At 35.4% G+C, this 23,882-nt stretch overlaps 1 protein-coding gene across 2 annotated transcripts in view; it reads left to right on the top strand.

The window, feature by feature from the left end:
* The window catches only part of GREM2 (gremlin 2, DAN family BMP antagonist), a 107,451-nt gene that overhangs the window by 43,278 nt on the left and 40,291 nt on the right, over positions 1 to 23,882 (top strand). The window contains exon 2 of one of the 2 annotated variants that reach the window (XM_074316784.2): positions 12,265 to 12,337. The exons of the other annotated variant lie outside the window; for it this stretch is intronic. The gene's annotated coding sequence lies outside the window, so the exon portion shown is untranslated. The remainder of the gene's footprint in view (positions 1 to 12,264; positions 12,338 to 23,882) is intronic. 2 annotated transcript variants of the gene reach the window in all.

Here is a 23,882-nt window from a genome sequence, read left to right as displayed (position 1 = left end):
TTCTGCCCCACCCCTTTGTTGGGAGATTTCAATTATAATTAGACCAGTTGGAGTTATCTCACATCAACTGATGCTATTTTTACGTTTTTAATTTGTTTTTTCTGTGTGTGTTTCATTTTGTATAGTTTCTATTGCTATGCCTTGAAGTTTATTAATCTTTTCTTTTGCGATATATAATCTTTCATTAATCCCTATCCAGTGTATTTTTAATCTCAGATATTGTAGTTTTCATTTCTGTAAGTTTGTTTTGGGGTCTTTTTATATTTTTCATGTCTCTAGTTAATTTTTTGAACATATGGAATTCAGTTATAATAACTTTTTAATGTGGTTCTCTACTATTTTTATGAGTGTCAATTCTTAGTTGGTTTCAACTGATTGCTTTTTCTCTTCATTATAGTATATATTTTCTTACCACTTGCTTGTCTAGTAATCTTTGATTGGCTGCCAGACTAAATTTTACTTTTTTGGGCACTGGATAATTCTTTAAGTCTTTAAAGATTCTTGAGATTTGTTCTGAGAAGCAGTTAAGTTATATGAAAACAGTTTGATCCTTTTGAGTATCTAATCTATTTGGAATTTTTTCTTTTTCCTGGCTCTGGGTAGTTTCCTCTCATGGACTATCTGATTAGTACTCAGCTGAACACTAGAAGAGAGCCCTCTGAAGATATCTGGAATTCTTTCTCTGTGATGCTCTCTCCTTTTGTAGACTCTGTTTTGGAAACTCTAGCTGCCTTGAACGCCCCAAACTCTCAGCTTTATTTCCTCAACTCAGAAAGTCCATTGGGCTCTACCTGTGTCCCTTCTCCCCACAGTGCAACCTAGAAACTCTCTCAAAGCGGTAATCTGGAGCAATCATAAGGTTCACGTTGTTTGTTTCCATCTATCAAGGATCTCTGTCCTTTGTTTCCCTGTGTTCAGTGTCTTGAAAACCATTGTTTTAAATACTTTGTTTTGTTTTGGTTTGAGTTGTTACAAGCAGGAACATGAATTCAGTCGCTTTTTCTTCCCCTCTTGGCCAGAAGCAGAGGTCCTCAATTTAACTTGTAACCTATTATTAAACTAGTCAACATTTTCTTTTGGAAGGTGTTATGTATTTATATTTCTCAGCATTGTTAACTAATTTTAAAGCTTAACAAAATGTAAAGCTTAATGCTGAAATATCAAGGAAAAAATATCTGCTGGTTTCAGGGAAATACACAAAAACTCAAACAGATTAAATAATTTAGTGTCTCTCTGTGGCTTTGATACAAACTACTGCAAAACAAAATCTTACATGAGCATACAGAATTCTCTTCTATTAGTTACGGATGACTATCTCCTGAATGAAAATAATTCAATGATGTTAAGTTTAGGGGAGAAACCATAATAGGAGTAAGTTCTCAATATACTTACTTGAAGTGATTGTACCTAATAGGTCATGTAATGTGCATGAACTTCCTAAAACATTGCTATAATTAATGACCTTTTGTTGAAGTTAGTAAAAACATAGCCTACAAAACCATCTGTAAAATGTTATTCATATAGCAAGCACATGAATTTATAAAGTACAATGGAAAAATAGTATGGTCAAATTTGAGCAAATTGAAGGTGCATTTAATTTTAATAATTCATATTGGTAGTTTGACACTGTCGTTTCATAAGTAAACGACAATTTGACATTAGAATATACATAGACTATGCATAACTCTGGAGGAGAAATTTGTCCTGACCTAAAGAAAACAAAATTGTAATAAGGATCCCACAATCATGCATTCAACAACATGTTATACTCTATCCAAGTAGAATAAAATAATAGCATAAGGCAAATACAGGGAGACAGATAAAGGAAACTCAGGGGAAGATCCAGGTTTGATAGGTCCTGAAACTTAATTGGGGAACTTCTTTAAGAAACAAAAGCCAAAATTATGAATATATAACTGACAAAAGGAAGTCAACACAATATTCCTGAAAGGAACTCCATGGCTGAAGGCTTGTTCACCCACGTACAAGAGTGAGTGTGAGCCACATAAATACAGCCTACCAAACCCAAATTGAATGTGTCTCCAATTCCACTTCCCCTAGAGATGAAAAGTGCAAAAAATTTCCATGGCCATGCCAGTTCAACCTGACCCAAGGGACAGCATGCAGGGGGGCAAGTTGAAATAGAAAGATATTCACTATTAATCAATTGCAGCTAATATACCTTACGTTTGCAAATGATATAATACCATATGAGCATAGGACTATATTGCTATCTTCTAAAGGGCCCTAAAATTACACTTAATTAGCTTTTCCCTAAATCCAGTTCTGAGGGAAGGACGGGTAGAAGTAATGATTAATATGATTTAAAATTGTCACACCTCCCTCTCTCTCCAAACAAGTTATTTTAGAAAACTGAACACTGGGTACTCACAAGGATCTTGCCTTTACATATCCCCAAACACTCAAAATTTAAGGTCATTGGGAACAAGTCTGCGTATGTCTTTTATTTAACCAGAAACATAAAAAGGAAAGACAGTTAAAGGAAAAACGTGGGTGAGAGATGGGAAGTAGGCTAGACAAGGCCATCTAGATATGTGGTCCTGCCAGCAAGGAGATTTACAAAATGACCTGGCATTCCATGTATACGTGGTCCTGCTACGTAGCACCTCAGCAGGTGCTGCGGAGACTGCCCAAGGTTCACATGGGTCCCTTTGACTAATGTCCTGGGAAATTTAGACAAAGGTAGCAATCCTATCCCATACTTGGATTTATAGCTTAGCACAGAACATTTTTATATCCTCAGCTATTCTGTTCTTGTCTAAATCAATGTGTTATGCCATTATGTGACAGAATATATTCATACAACAATGCTTGCTAACCTACTTCTTACCCTTTATATGCAATAACAGATAGAAGTCCATCCACCATGAATTTAGCCCAAGAAACATTGTGTTCTCCAGTCACAAGTCTATGCATTTTTCAGCACACTGCAATGGGTGTGTTAAAAGATGTTAAATTAAAAAGAAATATGTGTCTGCACATGCACACTTACACACACGCCCTGCAACCCTATAGCTCCCCACATGTCTGTATAGTAAATCCTAAAGGGAAGGCCCTATATCAGATATAAATAACTTCCTCTGGAGATATTGGAAATCCCAGGACATTCTCCAGTATCCTGTCTCTTGGTGTCTTTCCCACAGAGAAATATTAAACTAATGGCATGGATTACACCTACAGTGAAAAGCGAAACTGAACACCAAGGCAGCCCCTGGAGGATTAGGGTTTTCTTTCTGACACCACCTGTTAGAGTAGGAATCCTGATCCCGGGAGCACAAAATGGCTGTGTCTTGGAGGCGGGGCTGCTTCTAAAGTGTACAAGTGACCCTGTCATTTTTCAATTTCAGTCATTTCATTAGGTTGACAAGGTAAACGTATGGTAGTAAAAGGGCATCTGATGCCACATCTATAGATTTGTTGAGCTAGGGTCATGTAGTTTACAAAAAAAAAAAAAAAAAAAAAAGGACTCTGGGACCATCAGTTTATATTTACAATTGTTCTGCATTTCATAAGGTTCACGTTGTTTGTTTCCATCTCTGTCAAAAGAATCACTGTCTTTTGTTTCCTTGTGTTCTGTGTCTTGAAAACCATTGTTTTACATTTCTGAGTCAGCAACAAAAAGGCAATTGCATCACCTCCCCTCCAAATAACCACTATCACCCCAAACACACACCCCACCCAAAAAAGTTTTATTGTTTCCCTTTCTATAAAGAATCTTTGAATTAACAAGAAGTATAGTTTGCATCTAATATTCACAAAGTAGCTTGTCACATGTTTAATTAGTCTATTTTTCATCCATTCGACATCTTATTAAAACAAGAAATCACTTTACAAGGTGGAGAGGAAAGAACCTAATTTTTGGGTTCAGAAAACAATAGCTCCCTGTGATGAACCCACAACTTAGGCATTCTATGATTTTGGACAAGTTTCTTATTTTCTAAATATCAGTTACTATTTCTCTAAATGAGGATAATAATATCTACTTTGAAGACTCGGTGAGAGGACTAAATAAGTGATATAATCCGTGTAGCTGACAAATAATAAGTACACAATATATATTTCCATTTCCCAGTTCCTATAGCAGGTTCGCTTTTTTTTTTTCCCGAAGTGCAAAATTATTTTCTATGATTGATGAGAAAATCTTCTCAGTTTTCAGCAAGTGTCTCAAAGAATTCTTTCAGTGAAAACATTTTATCAGGACTTTAAAATGACTGGCTCTGAGAAAATTTTACTTTATTATTGTTAAAAGAGTTAATGTGCAGTAGTTTATTTATGGAACTAACAGTATTAACTTTTCATAACTGCATTATCAATTTTGACTCTTCCTGGACCTATTATGGTGACAAATAAAACGTAATGGAAATCAATTGGAAAATTGGAAGTCTGCAAATTTTACTTGGCTTTGCTTTGTTCAAATTCACCACATATAATCCTTCAAATCTTTTAACTCCCTTGTGGGTAATCTTTCTCCAAAATAGCAGCCCTTGCTTTCTGTATTCAATTAATCCACAAGTGTTTACTGAAGGCCTACAGTGAGCTTGTACCGTATTAAACAGTATGGAGCCTATAAGAAAAATAAATGATGACAATTTATATAGTAATTATAGAACTTGACTCCTCATCTTTGTTGAGATGATTTCTATACTCCGAGAACTTGATAATTAGGGAGATAATATTAATACACACAAATCAGTTAACAAGCAATTGATGATTACCTGTTCATAAAATGTTAAGTCATGTGACCTAAACTTTCCTAAATAGTTGGCCAGGGATGGATATATCATTAGGGTCAGATCATCAGGAAGTACATTGTGGAAATGTTTGGGTTTTAGCTGGATATTCAAAGCCAGGGGGAAAAATAGAGGCTGGGGAATAGTGAAAGGATATTACTTACATGGGGACTACATCATCAGCTATTTGAAAGGAGAAAGGTGATTAATTTGGAATGAGGTAGAAGTATGGAAAGAGACAGTTGTTTTAGCTAGATGGGGAAAGCGTGAATGCAAGGCTTGGCTTTAGGTTGTTTTGTTCTGTAGGTCAATATAGTGCCTGTTGGGGGAGCAGTAGGAGTGTGGGGATAAAGTGGGAGCTAAGTTTTAAAGATAGTAGTCAACAAAGTAAGGTCATATAGCAATTTTGTTTTTCAAAGGTCCACTTCTTGCAATGTTCTCCCATTAATTTACCCACTGTTTTTCCACATAAATAACTATTTAACTATCCTCTTAATTCAGTGTAGTTCAATTCATTATACTTTTTGACCACTTAGCATGTGTTCAACACATTTCTAGAGAAACAAAGATGAGTAAGAATCAATCCCCACACTCAAGGAGTTTGAGTTAGCCCAGAAGGAGTCCTGTGACAGTTTCTGGCAGTTCAAAAGGTCACAATAATTCTAAGGCCTTATTTGTCTTTTTAACTGTATTGACACTGGCACTGATGGTACAAAGCAGTGGTGGGTAAAACTGCTGGTGTCTCAGCACCAGTTGGAGCAGTGGCTCCAAACTACTGGTCAAAATATTCTGCCATACACATACAGAAAAAAAATTGTCTGTTTTACATAAGAACATTCTTGATACAGTGGTAAAAATTGTTAATTTTATTAAATCACAATCCTTAAGTAGGTTTTTTTTTTAAATATTCTATGTGGCAAATGAAAATCACACAGAAGCACTCCTGCTTCACACTGAACCATCATGATTGTTTTAAGGTAAAGCACTTGTGAAACTGAGTTAAACACTATTGAGGACCATTACACACCATATGTTATGGAACATAATTATTAGAAAACACACTGCGAGATAAACTAGGGTTAGTCCAACATGAACATTTGGAAGACAATTTCTCAAAATTTAACAAAAGACATCACTTCAAGGAAAGCAACTGACACTACTTATTGCCAATGGGGAAAAAAAATTGAGTTTTCAAGAAAATTTTAGAATTTTTGAAAATTTTATCTACCACAGGTACATTGACAAGTCATATAACACAACACCAAAAAAAAACAAAACAAAACAAAAAACCCTTGAACAATTCAATTAAAAAATGGGCAGAAGACATTAATAGACATTTCTCCAAAGGGAACATACAGATGGCCAATAGACGTATGAAAAGATGCTCAGTGTCATTATGCATTAGAGAAATACAAATAAAAACCACAATGAGATACCACCTCACTCCTGTCAGACTGGCTATCATCAACAAATCAACAAACAACAAGTGCTGGAGAGGATGTGGAGAAAGGAAATCCTCATACACGTTTGGGGGTGGGATTGCAAATTGGTGCATCCACTATTGAAAACAGTATGGAGATCCCTCAAAAAAATAAAAGTAGAACTACCTTATGACCCAGCAATTCCTCTCCTGGATGTTTATCCCCCCAAAATCCAAAACATTAATTTGAAAAAATATATGTACCCTTATGTTTACTAAAGTGCTATTCACGATAGCCAAGATATGGAAACAACTGAAATGCCCATCAATGGACGATTGGATAAAGAAATTGTGATACATATGTACAATGGAGTATTACTCTGTCATAAAAAAGAGTGAAATCTTACCATTTGCAACAATATGGATGGACATAGAGGATATTATGCTAAATGAAATAAGTCAGACTGAGAAAGACAAATACCATACAATCTCACTTATTTGTGGAAATCTAAAGAACAGAAAAAAACAGCAAATAAAACAGAAATAGACTCATAGATACAGAGAAAAAAACTCGTGGTTGTTAGATGGAATCACCAGGGTTGGGCAATGGTGTTAGCCAGGTTAATGGAGAGCACAGACTTGGTGCCCTTCTGCACCAGGCAGGCTGTGTGGGAGAAGAGCTCAACCAACAATAAATGGCATCTGCCAGCACTTCTCTCCCTGGAGAGAGTTGCCCTGACCACTGCCCCTCCAGCCCTCACCCTTAAGTTAGTCAGTTGTGTTCCTCCCCGTAGGTCCCTGGAGCTTTTCAAGCTGCTGCCTCTGAGCTTGAGCTTAGAATGAGTAAGTTTGTGAGTGTGTCTGTCTATGGGCCCTTTGAGAATACTGCCTCGGTCTCTAGCAGTGCTTTGTCTTTCTTGGACACAATCCCCACTGTTTTTCACAGCTACGTGTTATGGGGACTCCTCTTCCCAGCACTAGTGCCCCAGACTGGGGAGCCTTGTGCGGGGCTGGGACTCACTCCTCAGGCTGGACCTCTGCAGCCAAGATAGCCCTCCGATTTCTTAATTGCCGTACCATGGGTGTGGAACCTACCCATTCTGTGTCTCCACCCCTCCTACCAGTCTTGATAGTTTCCCCTTTATGTCTTTAGTCATTGGATTTCTGTTCAGCTAGTATTCACATGGTTCTTAGTGATGGTTATTCTATAATTTAGTTGTAATTTTGATGTGATCATGGGAGGAGGTGAACACACTTTACCTACTCCACCATCTTGACTAGAAGTCCCAATGAATTTTAATATAACAGAGTTCAAGAAGTTCATTGATATCATTTTGAATTCCACATTTCAAATATCCTTAGAAACTATTTTATGTCAAGTTTTGGTGTACTACCAAAGAATATCCACAATAATTATATTAAAAGGCTACATAATTACATATCTTTGTAAGGACAGACTTTCTCTCTGCACTTCAACAAAAACAATACAATAGCTTGAATGCATAAGCAGATATAAGAATCCAGCTTTTTTCTGTTAAGCCAGATAGATATTAAAGAATTATGCAACTTATGTTAAGAATGCTATTATTCTTATTCTTTAAAAAAGATATAGTTACTTTTCATAAAAACATAATGAGTTTATTATCATTATTTGTAAATGAATTCATAAATTAATATTTAAATTTTCTTTAGATTTGTTCTAATGTGTTAAATAGGATAGACATAACCCACAGAGACAAATGTTGTTCATGATCCTTAATAATTTTTTAAGAGTAAAATAAGTTCTAAGATCAAGTTCAAGAACTGCTGATCTAGCCAATTGAGGAGTATCAGGGTTGACTTTTCCTACTTTTCAGCCTCTCTCTTGCTCATTCAGTTAATAGAAATCAGTGTAAGAGAAAAAAACAAAACAAAAGAAATCAATGTAGTTCACTAATTATCAAAATTGCAATTATATTTCAGAACTTGCTAAACTTCCTCAGTCTGTTTTTATATATTACATATTTCCTTTCCATCATGAGTGTCTTAAATATGTGATTTGAATGTTATATATGCTTCTCAGGCTTTTTTAAATGTATTTTTATTTTATTGAAATTGTACTTGCATAGTATAGAGACAAGTTTATCTCTAAAGCTTGATAAAGAAATCAGAAGTCCCTCAGCTGCCAAACCATCCTCAAAGTTTCAGATACCAAAAGGCAAATATTCCCAATGTTCCCAGCTGTTTCTTTTGATATTTACCACTCTCTCTATATATAACATGCCTATATTGTGAAATCTTAATTTTTCAGTTGTGAGCAATATCTACTGACTCCCCACTGTGGAAATGCGGATTGACCCCTCTGTCACCTCATGCCACTCAGACCAATTACTACCACCACACACACATACATACACACACACACTCCTCATACCTCCATTCCTCTAGTACAAAATTTTGATTAGATAAAATTTTAACTGCTCATTGCATTATAAATATTTTTGCATATTCATATAATACATAGTACACTATATATTCCTGTAGTCTGTATTATACTATTATCATCTTTCTTGCATAAGTTTTTTATTTTCCCTGCATTAATAATTGTTTTTATTTTTTTGTTTTTTATTCTATTCATTGCCTTTCCAGCCCCAAAGTTTCCATTAGTTGTATAATCTCTGTGGATAGTTCAATCACATTAGATAATCTCTGATTTTCATCTTCCTGGGTTAGTGTCTCCGAGCACCCTGTGACCTGCTCTGAGCTGGGTGACTGCTCCCAGGCCTGCTGCACAGCAGCCGTCTTTGGGATCTCTAACCCGCACGGCTGAACACACACTGCCTCTGCTTCTGATCCCACGTCTTTCTCTGTCCATGTTTCTTCCTTAGTGTGATGCTGCACACTCCGGTAATCGTCTCCAGAGAAAGTAGACGGAAGATTAAACTTCCTAGAATGTGTACCTCTGAAAATACATGTATTAATAAATTATGAGTTAATATATAAAAATAGATTTATTAGTTTGACAGAGACCTTCAGATTGAAAGTCATTTTGCCTCAGAATTTTGAAGCCTTTGCTGTTGACTCCATTATCTTCCTTCAGTATGATTGTTGAGAAGTCCAATATTATTTTTACCCTTGGTTCTTTGTATAAAACTACTCTTGTGTTTATTTGTGTGTTTGTTGTTCCTTTCTTGAAGAATTTGGGATCTTCACTTGGTCCTGCTTTTAAAAATTCTTAACAGTGTACTTTGGAGATGCATTCTTCATTCATTGTGCTAGATATTGGAGGATTCTGTTGGGCCTAAACATTTTCTTCCTTTATTTTGTTGACAGTTTCCTCCCTCTTACTCTTTCTGTAATTCCTTCTATTCCAATATTAGACCTCTTGGACTGGTCCTTTAATATATACATTTTTATCATCTCTTGTTTTCCATCTTTCGTCATTTTGTTTTTAATTTGTGGAGAGTACCTTAGTATCGTAACTTTATTTTTTTTATGCATTTATTTTTATGCTATCATATTTTTAACTCCAAGAGTCTCTGATATTTTTTGAGTCCTTTCTTGGTAGTGTCTTCTTTTTTCCCATGGATGCAATACTTATCTTACCTGAGGATTTTGAGGTTTCTACTCCCCGAATGGTTCTCTCTTATCTCTGAATTGTTTTCACCCATTGGTTGGCTTATTTGGGATTTTGTGCTTAATGTTAAAGGCTTTTCTCAGATGTCTGCTGAGTGATGCTTGGCAGGTAGTGATCCATTATTTAAAATCACAGCACTAAAACACTGATTTGCAGGACGGTACAACAAGCTGATTGTGGAATGTGCTGCCAAGTGATCTAATTTCGTTCTTTATTTGGGGAGACCCCCAAAGCCAGTATATTTTTTAAATCTCCAGTGGATTAGCCAACTCTCAGGAAAGGCTCTTTTCATCCTGGCTGGAAGGTATAAGTTTGGCTGCCGCAATTCTGGGAGCTGAACTGAGGAAAAAGTCCGGGGGTTTCTCTATTCAAACTTTCACTCAATTGCTCTCTTTAGAGCATGTGTCCTCACTTTTAAGTGTGTCCTATGATCCAGAGATCCTCTGTTTTGACCACCTCCAAAGACTGAACATACATATGTAGTGTGTGTACGTGTGTTTGTGTGTGTTCAGAAAATAAATATCTATGACACTCTAGGGTATGACAATCTCTGTATAGAGATGTAGGGGTGCTGGAGGTCTGATTCCTTCCTAAACAGACTTCAACCAACTCCTTTGGTTTTAGCCCCCAATTCACCCCTATTTGCAAGATTCCTTCTGCACTCAATTGGTTTTTGTCTGCTTCCCTGCTGGCTTGTGGTCTTTAGACAATTACCAACCCCAATCCTGACAGCCCACAAAATTTTGTTGCCATCATCTGTTTTCCTAATGGGATTTATATCCATTTTGGTTTATATATCTTCTTTTTAACCTAATATCCTCCTCCTTTTCTTAATATCTTAACTGTGATTTAAGTGACTTTGGGGGAAGCAGTGGCAGCTTTTGTGCATATTCAATTTACTATCTTTAAATAAAGGCCCACTTTGATTTCTATTGCTTATTGTTTGGCAACATTTCCAGCAATTGTCAGAGAGTTTATATTCCAGCATTTGCAAAGAATAAGAAAAATGTTAAAGATTTTATTATAATTTGATCTGATTTGTAATATTGGCTGAACATTTATTTAATTTTCAAGCATCAAACAAACTTAATTGAATATATTATATTATATAAAGCCACTTATGGGTATTGGAATCTAGTGACAGAGAAAAATAGAGTTCATTAATAAATGATGGCTAAAGTCAATCTCTCATTATTTGTAACAAGTATTTATTGAATATACACTATTAGGATATGCTGTAGTAGAACTCTTACAAGCTACAAGGACCTAAGCTACAAATCACACAGCTAATTTTTGTCATACCTTAGAAAAATAAATTTGACAGGGAAAGGAAGAGCCAAAACTATTAAATTGAAAGTGATTAAAATATCTTGGCAATTAAAATTTATCTACTCTGTGGGAATTATGAATTTACTACACTTTTTGCATCTGTTTAAAATCATGTTATTTTCCAAGGATAACGGGTAAGTAGTTAATGAATAAAATACTTTAAAATCTTCCCGGTAGAAGTTTTTTAAACTCTCAAATCATCGAAGGCCCATTTTACATTTATCTCTTGATCTGTTGATAAGTTTCCTTTAAATATATCATCCACATCCAAAATATGGGTGACGTCAACATTCTCTGGAGTACGCACTCAATTCTAGTTCATCAACAACTTTCTATCCTCAGAGGCAGTAGGAGGGCATACCAAACACTGCTGCAGTTTCATCTTACATGATTCCTCTCTGATTTGTCTTGGTGCTAAATATTCTCATTTTTTTCAAACACTCAAATTATTTACAACACTTTATAAACCAACAGTGATGCATTTTCACACTGTCAATAACAATAGATAATTCAAATACTTTTAGCCTTGTACTTTGTTCCAGACCCTGTTTTGCATATATGAACTATATTCAGTCCTTTATAACAACCCATTTTAGAGATGTGAAACCAGGACTTGAACCCAGGCCTGTTTGGGCCCCCAAATTCTGCATTCTTCAATGCTACAAAATGTGACCTCCCAGTGTATACTCATAATTCCTAAACTATGACTGATTCTTAACATTAGCTTAACTAATGGGGGATGTGGGAGGAAGGGGCAAATATGCCAGGTGAAATTCCAAAATAGAAAAGATGTTGTAATTATTGAAATGAGATATAACTGTTAAGAATATGTGAAATCTACTGTCAAATTGTGAAACTTAAATCTCAGGTCTGTTTTTTGTGACCATGTAAAAATTGCAATTTTTATAACAATTTAATAACTGCTTGTACTCGGCCTATGTAAATGTGTTTGTTCATGTCAATATTTATTCATGAAAAATATTGCTTATTTAGATAAGCTCAGTGGGGGTTGGGAGCTACCACTATTACAACCAAATAATGTAGAATCTATGAAAAAAAATCTATCACACTATACCTATGTTTCTGGGGTACCATTCTGGAATAAATTTCAGTTCTCTGAACTAATCCAACATTTGTCTGTTTACCAGCTTTTCTGCCTAGGATTCCTGTGCTGAAGTCTGAAAAGTCTTAGGATTATACTAAAGAGAGTCTCAGAATTAAGTAAGTAGAACTCAGGAACTGTGTAATATCTGAAAGTTATAGAACATGACAACTTTTTTAAAGCTTATTTAGTGATCACCTATAATCCTCATTTCTTGTGAAATTAACTAGGGATTTTTAAAATCTGAATTTTGAGTTTAGCTGCTGAAAGCTTCCAAATTAAAAATATGTTTTTTTCTAGAAATTACAGGCCAGTATTTCTGATGAACATAGTTGCAAAAATCCTGAACAAAATATTAACAAACCAAATTCAACAGAATATTAAAAGGATCATACACCATGATCAAGTGGGATTTATTTCTGGGATGCAGTGATGGTTCACAATATACAAATCAATAAATGTGATACACACAATAACAAAATGAAGGATAAAAATTATATGATCATCTCACTGGACACAGGAAAAGTAGTTCACAAAATACAGCATCTTGTCATGACAAAAAAACAAAACAAAACAAAACAAAACTCCATAAATTAAGCATGGATGGAATGTACCTCAACATAATAAAGGTAATATATGACAAGCCCACAGCTAACATCATCCTCAAAGGCAAAAACTGAAAGTTTTTCATTTCAGATCAGGAACAAGACAACAATGCCCATTCTGACCACTTTTATTTAACGTACTGCTGGAAATCCTAGCCACAGCAATTAGGTAAGAAAAAGAAATAAATCAGAAAGGAAGAGTGAAATTGTCACTATTTGCAGATGACATGATTTATATATAGAAAATCCTAAAGAGTCCATCAGAAAAACTGTTATACATAATAAACAAATTTAGTAAAATTGCAGGATACAAAATCAATATACAAAATTCAATTGCATTTCTGTACACTAACAAGGAACTATCAGGAAGAGAAATTAAGAAAATAATTCCATTTACAACAGCATCATAAACTAAAATACTTAGGAACAAATTTAACTAAGGGGGTGAAATATCTATACCCTGAAAACTATAAGACATTGATGAAAGAAAATGAGGAAGACACAAATAAGTGGAAAGAAAGTCCATGATTATGGAGTGGAAGAATTAACAGTGTTACAGTGTCTACACTACCCAAAGAAATCTACAGATTCAATGTAATCCTTATCAAATTTTCACTGGCAGTTTTTTACAGAAATAGAAAAAAAAAATCCTAAAATGTATATGGAACCAAAAAAGACCAAAATGGCCAAAACGGTCTTCATAAAGAAGAACAAGTATGGAGGCATCATACTTAATGATTTCAAACTATATTACAAAGTTATAGTAATCAAAACATTATAGTATTGAATAGAAACAGACATACAGATCAACACAATAGAGAGCCCAGAAATAAACCCCCACGTATATGGTCAATTAATTGTTTTAAAAGGCGCCAAAAATATACAATGGAGACAGGATAGTCTCTTTAATAAATGGTGTTGGAAAACTGGACAGATACATGCAAAATAATGTCAGAATATCCCTATCTCACACCATATACAAAAATCAACTCAAAATGAATACACTCAAATGTAAGACCTGAAACTGTAAAACTCCTAGAAGAAAACATAGGGGGTAAGCTCCTTGACAATTGACATTGGCCTTGCCAAAGACATTTTGCATTTGACACCAAAAGCAAAGTCAAGAAAAGCTAAAAGTCAATATCAAACTGAAAAGTTTCTTCTGCACAACAAAGAAAACCATCTACAAACCACATACCCAATAAGGAGTAATATCCAAAATACATAAAGGAGTCACACAACTCAATAGCAAAAAGTGTATATTAAATAAACACATAAATAACCCAATTGAAAAATGGACAAAGGACCTAAATAGACATTTTCCCAAAACATACAAATAAAAAAACAGGTACATGAAAAGGTGCTCTACTTCACTAATCATCAGGAAAATGCAAATCAAAACCACAATTAAATGCCACTTCACAGCTGTTAAGATGTTTACTATCAAAAAGTCAAAAGAGAAAAAGGCTTGTGAGGATGTGGAGGAAAGGGTGGCAATGTAAACTGCTACAGCCACTATGGGAAAGAGTATGGAGATTCCTCAAGAAATTAAAAATAGAACTATCAAACAATCCAGCAATTCCACTTCCAGCTACATACCCAAAGAAAATGAAATTGCATCTTAAAGGGATATCTGTAGTCTCCTATACATTGCAGCATTATTCACAATAGCCAAGGGATCCAACCTAAGTGTTGGTCGGCAGATAAATGGATAAAGAAATTTTTTTTTCCTAAAAAAATAAGGAAATTCTGCTATTTGTGACAAATGGATGAACCTGGAGGGTATGATGCTATTGAAGGAAGCCAGACAGAGACACACAAATATTTCATGGTATCACTTATATGTGGAATCTAAAAAAAAAAGAAAAAAATTAAAAAGTCAAACTTAGAAAAAGAGAGTAGAATGGTGTTTGCTAGAGGCTAGGTGGTGGGGGAAATGGGAGGAGGTTGGTAAAGGGATTCAAACTTCCAGCTATAAAATGTAGAAAGTCTGAGGGTCTGATATATAATGTGACTATATTTGGTAATACTGTATTGTGTATTTGAAATTTGATGAGAGAGTAGAACTTGTGTTCTTACCAAAAATAAAAAAGAAAGAAAAAGGGTTTTTTTAAAAAGCCTTTTCTGCTTTCTACTTCTTGTTCTTGATGACCGTACTGAGCCAGAAAAAGAAAAATCACATTAAAAAATATACCAGGGGTGCCAAAAAATATATATACACATGACTTGTATTCATCTTTGATTATTGGTATATATTGAGTACTATAAATTTAATACAGTTTTTTCCTTTCTTAAAATGTGTATACATTTTTTTGGCACCCTCTGTACACCCTGTGGAGCTATTTGTAACACATTTTGATAATTATAAGAGATATAAAGACAAATCAGATCCAGCTTTTGCTCCTAAAAGAAGCTAAAATCAAATGGAAGAAAAATAAGGCATAGAAAGGATAAACGTATTTATCAATCATTATAATAAAGTCACAAGATGATCAACTTCCAATGAGATGTGCAGTGCAAGGGAATTGCTATGTGACTGGGAGAAGGAGGCAATCATCTCGTTTCTTTGGGTTAGTCAGGGCAGAGAAGTCGTTTGCCTATTCTGGCATCATTTGTCCTCCATAGACTGTGTGTCATGAAGCCACGGACTGTATATGCTTTTTTCCTTCCAGTAGTTCCAGTACTTGGCACCATTTTGGCTCATAGGTGATTGATAAATATTTTTTGAATTAACTAATTCATTCATTGTTTCATTAATACATTCAATCTTTTGTATCTTCCCCACTGCTCTTCCAGAGTTTTAAATTCTCATTAGTTTTTTTTTTTTTATTGTCTTTTGCATAATAGCCATTCTAACAGGTGTGAAGTGGTATCTCATTGAGGTTTTGATTTGCATTACCCTGATGACTAATGACGTTAAGCATCTTTTCATATGTCTGTTGGTCACTTGTATGTCTTCTTTGGAGAAATCGCTTCATGTCCTCTGTCAATTTTTTTTATCAGATTGCTTAGTTTTTGTTGTTGGTGTTAGTGAGTTGTATGAGTTCCTTATATATTTTGGATATTAATCCCTTATCAGATATATCATTTGTGAACATATCCTCCCATTAGGTAGTTTGCATTTTGTTTCGTTAATGGTTTCCTTCACTGTCCAGAAGCCTTTTCATTTGATCAAGTCTCATTTGTTTATTTTTGCTTTTATTTTTCTTGCTTCAATAAGACATACCCAGAAAGATATTACTAGGACTAATGTAAAAGTATTTACTTCCAATGTTTTCTTCTAGGAGTCTTATGGGTTCAGGTCTTACATTTAAGTCATTAATCCATTTTCAGTTTATTTTTGTATATGGTATAAGAGTGCTCCAATTTCTTTTTTTTCTCTTTTATTTTTTCTTTTCTCTTCTTTTTTTTTGCATATTCCTATTCTTCCAACACAATTTGTCAGAGAGACTGTTGTAATTGTTCCCCCTTTATTTCCTATTTTATTCATTTGTGCTCACTCCTTTTTATTCTTGATGAGTCTGGCTAAAGGTTTGTCAATTGTATTTATCCTTTTAAAGAACTAGCTCTTAGTTTCATTGATCTTTTAAATTGTATTTTTAGTCGCATTTCATTTATTTCTGTTCTGATCTTTATTATTTCTTTTCCTCTACATACTTTGGGTTGTGCATGTTCTTATCTTGTTCCTTTATGTATAAATTTATACATAATTTTTCTTGTTTCATAAGATAGGCTTGTATTGCTATGAACTTCCCTCTAAAAACTCCTTTTACTGCATCCCTTAAATTTTGGGAAGTTGTTTTCATTTTCATTTGCCTCAAGGTAGTTTTTAGTTTCCTGTTTGATTTCCTCTTTAATTTATTGGCTGTTTAATCGCATGTTGTTTAATCGCCATGTATTTGTGTTTTTTCCAGTTTTCTTCCTGGAGTTGATTTCTAGGAATGGCTTAATGCCATTCTGGTCAAAAAATAAGCTTGATATAGTTTTGGTCTTCTTGAATTTACTAAGGATTGTTTTGTGGCCTAATATGTGGTCTATTCAGGAAAATGTTTCACGTGCTTTAGATAAAAATGTGTTGTCTGCAGTTTGGGGAAGAAATGTCCTATAAATGTTTGTTAAATTGATCTGCTCTACTGGGATATTTAAGGCCATTATTTCCTTATTAATTTTTTCTCTGGATGATCTATATATTGAGGTTAGTGGGGTATTAAAGTCCCCTACTATTATTGTTTACTGTAAATTTCTGCCCCCCATATCCATGAATATTTGCTTTATATATTTAGGTGCGCCTATGTTGAGTACATAGATATTAATAATTACTGTATCCTCTTCTTGAAATGAACCCTTTATTATTATGTAATGTCCTTCTTTGTTCATGTACATTCTTTGCTTTAAAGTCCATTTTGTCTTTCTTTTCATTTCTATTTGCATGGAATGTTTTCTTCCATCCCTTCACTTTCAGTCTGAGTGTGTCCTTCAGCCTAAAGTGAGTCTCTTGTAGGCAGCATATAAATGGGTCTTGTTTTCCTATGCATTCAGCCACCTTATGTCTTTTCGTTGGAACATTTAGTCCATTCACATTGAAAGTAATTACCAATTGACACATTGGAAGTAATTACCAAAATGACAATTACCATTATTGTCATTTTCTTAACATTTTTGGTTGTTTTTATAGTTCTTCTCTGTTCCTTTCTTCTCTTACTCTCTTTCCTTTTGGTTTGCTGGTTTTCCTTAATGTTTGGTTTGGGTTCCTTTCTCTTAATCTTTTTGTGTGTTTTTGTAGGTTTTCGGTTTCTGATAACCATGAGGTTCATTTCTATTCATCTGTATGTACAGCACTCTGTTTCAGGCTGATAGGTATTTAATTTCAAACATACTCTTAATGCACTACATTTTTACTCTCCCTCCACACTTTGTGTTTGACGTCATATTTTATATCTTTTTTGTGTATTCATTGACTATTTATTGTAATTATAGTTCAGATTGCTACTTTTGTCTTTCAGCATTCATAATAGCTTTTGAAGTGGTTAATTCACTTTGTTTAGTATATATTTGCCTGTACCAGTGAGATTTTTTTCTTTCCTGTATTTATTTTCTTATTTCTGATGATGGCCTTTTCTGTTCCTTTATTCTACTCTCAAGTTTGTTGAGCATCTTTTTGACCATTTATTTGAAATCTTTATCAGGCAAAAGAAAAATTTTTTTTAATCTCTGTTTCATTAGAGATTTTCTGCAGGGTTTTTTCTTCTTCTTTCATTTGGGGCATATTCTTCTGTCTCCCAATTTTGTTTTACTGTCTGTGTGTTCCTATGAGTTAGATGAAATAGTCTCTCTCAATCTTGCGAATGTGGGCTCTGTGTACACTGTGTGCCAAGTGATTTTGGCAGGACAGTTGTAGTTGGGAGGTGGGGGGCAGGCAGTTTCTAGGTTGTTGCCTGGCCAAAAGGAGCAGGTTCTGGGGGCAGGGCAGCCCAATGTACACACATGTGTGGTAGCCCCTTGTTATTCTGGCCGTCCATAGCCAGCACGGATCAGTGCAGGGTAGTCTGGTATGTGTATGCTTCTTCTCCCTGCTTACCTATGCGGGGTTGCCCAGTGCATGCATGCTTCACCTTGTTGCTTTGTCTGTGCCTGATCTAGGTCTAGACAGCACTGCCCAGCGCTGCCCCTACTAGTTATATACTTCCTCACAGCAGGGCAGCCCTATATATGCACACCCGGCCCAGTGGGTGTGCACAGCAGCGCCCCTTAATACCTGCTGGATCAGTTTCCAGGTGGAAGGGTCCTGTGTGCATGTGCTATGGCATCCTTCTATTCCTGCTGGAGCTACGTCTAGGAAGGGAGACTGGGGATGTGCTACAACAGTCATGCAGGTCAGCTAGAGCACCTGGATAGAGCTCTCGCATGCTGTCCAAGGGCAGGGGAAATGTAAACAATGACACTCCCTGGTTTCTCTGATCCCTGAGAGCTCCCTCCGCTCCTGGAGAGCTCTCATGGTTCTCCAACCTTCTCTACGTGGTCTCTTTCTTTTGTTTGTTGTGAAAAAGCTATTCAGTTGTCTCTCAGGAGGAAATGCTCTAAATATTGGTGTACATTTGAGGTGGTCTTAGGAGGGAGCAAGCTCTGCTTCTTCCTATGCACCATCTTGGACTTGCTGGCTACTATCTTCTGAGCATTGCTGGACAAAAGCAGGAAATTGTGCCGTGAGCTTCTTTACAACTTATTAATTTGTAAGCTCACCTGGGTCCTCATGGTTTTAATTTGTCTTAATCATACTTTATCTTGCCAACAGAGTCTGTTCTCACAATTCTATCCCTCTGATGGTCTCACCCCTTTCCATACGTGGAACTCTCTGCTATCTTTACTCCTTGTCTACTCTGCCTGACTCAGACCCACATTTCTCATGGTTTAAAAGCACATATCCAGAACTTCTCGAATCTCTCATTCTTCCATCTTGTCTCCGAGAAGGAGCTTCAAGTCCTCTCATAAGTCATCTTAGTCCTGTAAATCCCCATTTGCTCTTGAATTCTACACTTTCTGATGCTCTAATACACACTATGTTTGTTGTATCTTTAATTTTTCACTCTCTACTGGTTCTTTACCTTGCAGATTTGCTCATATCTCCTATTCTCTCTCTCTCTCTCTCTCTCTCTCTCTCTCTCTCTCTCTCTCTCTCTCTCTCTCTCTCTTTCTCTCTGTCTTTCACACACATAAACACACACACACACTTTCTTATCTTATTCAGTCTAATTCCATTTTCCATCTATACACTTCTTGCTTTACTTCTTCACAGTTTAATCTGACTTTTGTTGCTTCCTTGACAAGATTTTTTCCCCCTAGTGGTTACCAATGACTTCTTAAATACCAAACCCAAAAGTCTTTCTTTCAGTCATTATTCTCCTAGATTATTCCGTATCTCCTAAAATCTCTCCTTTTTTAGTTTCTGTGATTCCATATGGATGTAGTTCTTGATTTTCCTTTGAAGTTTTTATTAAAATGAAATCCATTAGCTTCACTTCTTTCCCTCACTCTTCTTTGAACATTCTTTTTATTTTTTTATTTTTATTCTTTTACAAACTTTTTGCTTTTCTCTTGAGAATCTTATCCAATCTCATGGCTTAAAAGGACACCTTTCCCAAATTTTCAGTCCTGAACTCACTCTTCATCTTTGTCAATTACATACCTCTTACTAAAAGTCCTGTAACTACTTTAAATGCTCAATATCTTAAACTAGTTTCATGTATTTTTTGCCCAAAACCAGTTTATTCGTTATATGTATGCTATTGGAAACATTATTTTTCCATCAACCGAAGCCTATAGGTTTTGAATCTTGTACAAAAGTAATACAACATAGACCAGAATATAGGAGCTTTAAGAGAACTACATGCAACACTCTTAAAAATATGAGTAAGAAATTAAATCTGAGCAATTGGGAAAGAATTGGAAGTTTCAGAAGAAAATCTTAGATATTTTTTAAGAGTCAGGGGCTGAAATCCTATTTCTGTGTCTTTTACAGAAACATGAACAAAAATACATATATAACCTCTTTCCTTAAAATAAAAAGTTTATTGCAAAATAAATCATTTTGAGCCTTTCTTTACAATGACTTAACATTCTTATCTTCCTTTATCTTTCTTCTGTTAGATAACTTTTATTATTCTCTCATCCATTTACTCATTTATTCAATAACTGATCAATCAGCATTTACTATGCTGGTGCCTGACTTCTTCTTGGTCCTTTTTTTTTTTGTTTTTTTTTTCCATATAATAAGTAGACAACTATATTTTCTCCCAAAGATCTTTCTGTTCCCAGAATTTTCCTTTGAGTACCATATTAATCCTCTTAAAATACTCTTCATGAACATCACTGCTCTGTTAAAAAGCTTTTCATTTATCAAAATCAAATCTAAATTCCTTTGTTTGGCATTTGAGGTTCTTAAAAGTCTGCCCCACTTCCACACCAACCCTCTCTTCACACGTCTCTTTCTAAACTACTTTCATTCTTACATCAAAATAATCCTCTCTCATCTACTCCTTGTTTTGTAACCAAGCTATGTGCATTCCAGCTTCCAAAGCATTCCTACACACTTGTTGCCAAGAAGACGTCTCATCAGTCTCCCTTTAAATCCCTCTTTTCCTTGTAAGCCCAGGCCAATTTCTATATCTCTCATTAGGCAGTCTACAAGGACCTCAATTATCAGTGTATTCTCTCTCGTCTGAATGTATGTGTTAGTAATCATCTGTTCCATTCCTTCCATTAGCAATTTCCACATGATATCCTATATCACTATATATTTTTATACATGTATCTGTGCATTCTCTCTTCCTAACTATGTTATAAGCCCATGAAAGACAAGTTACTTCTTTGTGTTACCACATTTAAGAGAGTACTTAAAAACATTAAGCAGACAAGGCAGGTGTTTAATGCTTATGTCTTAACAACTACTCATTTCAATCTAATCAAAATTTGATTTATCTTCTCATTCCCCCAAAATACCATGGACAGTGCCAACATATTACAGTATGTTTGAGAAATCTATGAGAAGGATGTACACCTTGAAAACACAGATACGTGTAGTGTCATTCATAAGTTTCTCTGTAGTCCATACCTCTGCTGAAGTTAGTGAATTATGTGCAAAATTCTATGGTCGGTACCACGGGAGAGGTGAGATAAATACCGACAGTCTTCCCATTGAGGATCTAGTCTTGTAGACATGTACACATGTTCCTATCCTCTAGAGCTGGCAGTGAGTGGTCCTGTGCGACATGCACACAATGGGCAGTGTAAAGTGATTAAGTGACAGATTCTGTTTAGAGAAACTGAAGGCCTCTGCAGAGGGATTGAGGAGAAATTAACAGTTTTTTATGAATTAGGTCTGTTTGAAACATTAGGTATTGAGGCTTAAAATAATAAGTAGTATTACTTTGTTAATTAAACAAGTTTGTCAGTGGTTTTTGTTCCATATTATTTTTCTGTTTATGAAATGAGTTGGGATAGGTGATGTTTTGAACGTTGAGAATTGTATAACGTTTTATGGGCTGAAAGAATAGGAAGATCCAGAGATTTCTGTTAGTTCTTTACAACACATGCATGAACATGAATCATACATAAAATAACACTGGTGATATAGATAGGAAAAAGAAACAGTGCTAGCATCCAGGATGCTAAAAACACTTATTTTTAAACTCCAAAGATCGTGAAAGAGATGTGTGAAGGGGTATAGACAAACTTGGAAATGGTTAAAAATACAGGCACGAAATTATTTTTCTTATAATAATAGAAACCACAGATTCATATAAAGAAGTTTTCAAGTCACTGCTGGAGCATTTTGAATATATGAGCCACTTTTAGTTCTGTTCGTATTTCCATAGAAAAGCATATAATATTCTTTTAAAATTATAATAATCTTAATTATATATAGTATTTATCTTACAATATCAAGTTTCAGAAACAGTGCTAGGCTTATATATCAATCCCTCTTGAAATGTAATTACTTAGTTATTCTTATGAAAGATCAATGTCAAGGTAGGTTTAATATTATAGCAAGCTGCCCTTGAAGACATCTTTTGTGTTTGTGTCAAACATTTTTTTCTAAAAGGTGTACTTTGTCCCTAAAACTGACATGAATTATTTGTGATAATTTCTGGACATGTTATTGAACACGTTTCATATTGTGCTTTCTCTGCTTACTCTCCTGAGCTATTGAGCTATGTTAAGGTAAAGAAAGCTTTGCCCAACCTTAGGTAATTCATATTCTGATAGGAGAGGTAAAGTTACCGAAAAGTAGTTATGATATAGTCATCCAGAAAATGTTTTTGAACCCCAGGAAGGAGCGCAGTCTAGGATATTTTGGGAAGCTTCACAGAGAAATTGATACTTTAGTGGGATCTTGAGAATCTGTAGGAAGTAAAAGAAGAAGCTTCACAGAGAAGCTGAATTTTGAGTGGGATATTGCAGCGTTTGTAAGAGTGGAGGGAGTGCTTTCTCCCTCAACGAAATGTAATGAGCACCTTCAATTTATTAAGCTGCATAGATAGATAGATAGATTTTAAAAACTTACAAAGAATAAAAATTTGTGATGTCCAAAGTCAGAAGCAGAAGCAAAGTTTTATGGCAGATTCGCTAAGTCATAATATTCTTATGCCAAAGCTTAAGATGATTCCAATTCTGACAAACTTGAGTGAAAAAATATCCAGAATTATTCATCATTACAAGAAAGGAAGCATCCGTTCCTGAGAAATTAAAATGCTGAATCAATTGCTATAGAGTGGAGAGAAATAGCTCAGCATTCCACACATTTGGAGAGATGCGATTGAGTGACAAATCAGTCATTTTAATTTATGGTTTCCCAATCCCGATGCTATTATGTCAGGGACAAGATAATTCTTTGTTGTGGAGGACTGTTTTGTGCACTGAAGGATACTTAGCGTCATCACCCCTGGCTTCTACCCTCTAGATTCCAGTAGCAATGCACCTTCCAATAGTGACAACCAATACTGACTCCAAATATTGACAGATGTTTTCTGGGAGGGGGAGCGGAGGGGGAGTCATGCCCGATTAAAAACTACTGATCTAATCAATGCATAGTTTGCTTTCCCAGAAATGGGGCTCAGAGTAGCAACGTGGAGAACTGAGTGATAAGGACAGCAGCAGCTCTGCTTGCTTCTAAGTGTGCATTGTCCCAGGCCAGATTACACCCAGCCTAGGACCTGTGGCACAAAACACACTCTGGGCCCTTCTCAACCTTTGTCTCAATGATTCCCTCAGATTTAGAAACAGAAACTCAAGTCATTTTCTTGTCTTGCTGGAAAGAATACAACATCAGTTCTTCAATTCACACCCAGCTTGAGGATTTATCAGTATATTTATTCCAGAAAAAGTATCCTACACTGCATAATCTATAAGGAAGCGGCAGGGGTGGTGGTGGTGGGGGGTGACCTTCACATTTCGGGCCCATTGAAAGTTAGTTTGACCAAACTCAAAAGTAGATCCATCAAGGGAAACAGAATTGAGACAAAAGACAACAGTAAAGGGAAACCCATCATCACGTCCTAGGAAA

The sequence above is a fragment of the Rhinolophus sinicus genome, chromosome 6 (genome assembly GCF_057876585.1).
Source record: "Rhinolophus sinicus isolate RSI-liver-muscle chromosome 6, RSI-T2T, whole genome shotgun sequence".
In the NCBI taxonomy this organism is placed as follows: Eukaryota; Metazoa; Chordata; class Mammalia; order Chiroptera; family Rhinolophidae; genus Rhinolophus; species Rhinolophus sinicus.
The sequence above is the reverse complement of the archived record's forward strand: the minus strand, read 5'-3'. Positions and strand labels throughout refer to the sequence as shown.